The following is a 2,999-nucleotide window of genomic DNA, read 5'->3' on the forward strand; positions in this document are numbered from 1 at the left end:
GGCTGATTCAGATCCGACCGCAGGCAGTATTCCACGGAATAGCAGTACCTGTCTAACAATCGGCAGTATTCCGTTATCCGTTGGTGGCATCGAAGTCGAAATTGTACCGCCTAATCGAAAGTCCTATACGCAAACAGGACGCCGTCTTATCGAAAGTCCCGTACGCAAACGTGACTCTTCCATCTCGAAAGTCCTGTACGCCAACAGGACGCCGTCTTATCGAAAGTCCCGAACGCAAACGAGACACCGCCTTCTAGAAAAGTCCCGAACGCAAACGAGACACCGCCATCTCGAAAAGTCCCGAACGCAAACGAGACACCGCCTTCTCGAAAAGTCCCGAATGCAAACGAGACACCGCCTTCTCGAAAAGTCCCGTACGCAAACAGGACGCCTTCCGCGAAGGTATTAGGGGATCAGAGACATCATCCGGCGAGACCTTCCCAAGTCGAGAGGCACCGAATGCTGCATCGGTGCTCCCCCCTCGCTCGGCTCCCAACGACAGACCACGACGCCGAGGTGACGTTTGCCCCGAGCTAGTTCAGATCCGACCGCAGGAAGTATTCAACGGAATAGCAGTACCTGTCTTACCATCGGCAGTAACCCGTCACCCCGTGCGGCATCGAAGCTGCGCGTTCGGGAACGAACGAATCTAAGGACGAGGGATGATCGAAAACTTACCGGCACTGCGACTCGGGGATGTACTGGGACGGGGTATCGCGAATTGGTAAACGATTGCTCCTCTTGAAACTTGAATGACGATGGTGGATCCTCGTCTGCGCTTATGTAGGAGTCTCCTGCACACAGATGACGTCATGTGTAAAACGATACATATTTCATGACGACATCGTGCATCAGCTCGACTGGCAACGATGACGTCAAGGGTCAAGTACCTGTTGGGGCAATATTCGGTTAAGAAAAAATAAATGCATACACCGACTGTAATGGCATTCGCTCTTATGACACTGACACATGGTCTTCGGCTGTCAGCGCTTTCGGCCGATCGGCACCGATAACGTCATGGGTGCTGTGTTGGTTCAAGTACCCCAAATTGCCTGTAATGTGTATTATGTTGTAAGTGATGACAAAGAAAAGACACAGACACGTATTTACGGCTTTTATTACATCCGCTCCAGTTTCGCTCTAGTTGCACAGAAGACGTCACGTACCACAGATCGCCTGTAATGTAGTATTATGTTGTAAGTGGTGACAAAGAAAAGACACAGACACGTGTTTACGGCTTTTATTGCATCCGCTCGAGTTGAACAGAAGACGTCATCGTACCCCAATTGCTTGTTATGTGTATTATGTTGTAAGTGATGAGAAAGAAAAGACACAGACACGAGTTTAAAGCTTTTATTACATCCGCTCCAGTTTCGCTCAAGAAGACGTCATCGTACCCCAATTGATTGTAATGTGTATTATGTTGTAAGTGGTGACAAAGAAAAGACACAGACACGTGTTTACGGCTTATAATACATCCGCTCGAGTTGCACAGAAGACGTCATCGTACCACAGATCGTCTGTAATGTATATTATGTTGTAAGTGGTGAAAAAAAGACACAGACACGTGTTTACAGCTTTTATAGCATCCGCTCGAGTTATAACGCCCTCACGAGTTAACAACGATGACGTCACCAGACCTCGTGTTAATCCGCTCGAGTTAAATCGCCCTCTTGAGTCTGCTCCTATGTCTTTATCTCACGTCCCAGCACAGGTCCTCCCGTGCCAGTGTCAGCCGTCGCTCGTTGGCTGAGCAGAGAAGCTACTTTTCCTTGCTTATATTCCCTCGTACATTCTGCCATGAAAAATGTCATTAAATTTCGAATTAAGAATAACGAAAAACAATTTTTTCACGGATGCTACGTGAAGAGATATTAAACTACTACAACACAACGCATTTAACATTTGCCGATCACCCCCACACGCTTTATAAACGCCATTTCAAAATGCTCATGAATATTAATGAGCCTAGCAGCTTGTGTTTTTCGAAGGATAGTTTGTGGATTATATTATATTTTTTCGTAGGATATTGAAGCTAACTATGCTTTTATGCTTATATAGCGCTAGGTGCTGCTGGGAAATGGTTGCGTCATCGTGCACCACTTTCCCATTGGTGTAACACGATGACGTCGAGATATGTTTCCGGACGTTCGCGTTCGAGCTCGGACGCAAAAAATTTTTGAGTATGCGTCAACTAAGTGGAGTGTTATTGTTACACCACTTTTCCTATTCTTAATGCATTGCGGTTGTTGTAAACGCCAAACGCGTCAGAGAACCGGTACAGATGCTGGGCAAAATGGTGACGTCATCGTATACCGCTTTCCCATTGGTGTAACGCGATGACGTCGAGATATGTTTCCGGACGTTCGCGTTCGAGCTAGGACGCAAAAAAATTTCGAGTTTGCGTCAACTAAGTGGAGTTTTATTGTTACACCACTTTTCCTATTCTTAATGCATTGCGGTTGTTGTAAACGCCAAACGCGTCAGAGAACCGGTACAGATACTGGGCAAAATGGTGACGTCATCGTATACCGCTTTCCCATTTGTGTAATGCGATGACTTCGAGATATGTTTCCGGACGTTCGCGTTCGAGCCCGGACGCAAAAAATTTTCGAGTTTGCGTCAACTAAGTGGAGTGTTATTGTTACACCATTTTTCCTATTTTTAATGCATTGCGGTTGTTGTTACGCCAAACGCGTCAGTGAACCGGTACTGATGTTGGAAAATGGTTGCGTCATCGTATACCGCTTTCCCGTTGGTGTAACGCGATGACGTCCCCAGTGTTGAGGAATATACTTCCAGTGCTAAAGAATAGGCTTTCAGTGTTAAAGAATATGGCCCAGTGTTAAAAGATAGGACAAAAATCACGTGGGTCGTGACGTCATGGGACCCAGATATTTGGACCAATGGGAAAATTTTTCATACTAGAAAAGACGATCACGTGTCGAAATTTCGATGACGTCATGGTGTATTTTGAGTTTTTCGAGAAAGTCCTATTC

The sequence above is a fragment of the Anneissia japonica genome, unplaced genomic scaffold (genome assembly GCF_011630105.1).
Source record: "Anneissia japonica isolate Jap-2015-1 unplaced genomic scaffold, ASM1163010v1 scaffold288072_len178204_cov163, whole genome shotgun sequence".
NCBI lineage: Eukaryota > Metazoa > Echinodermata > Crinoidea > Comatulida > Comatulidae > Anneissia > Anneissia japonica.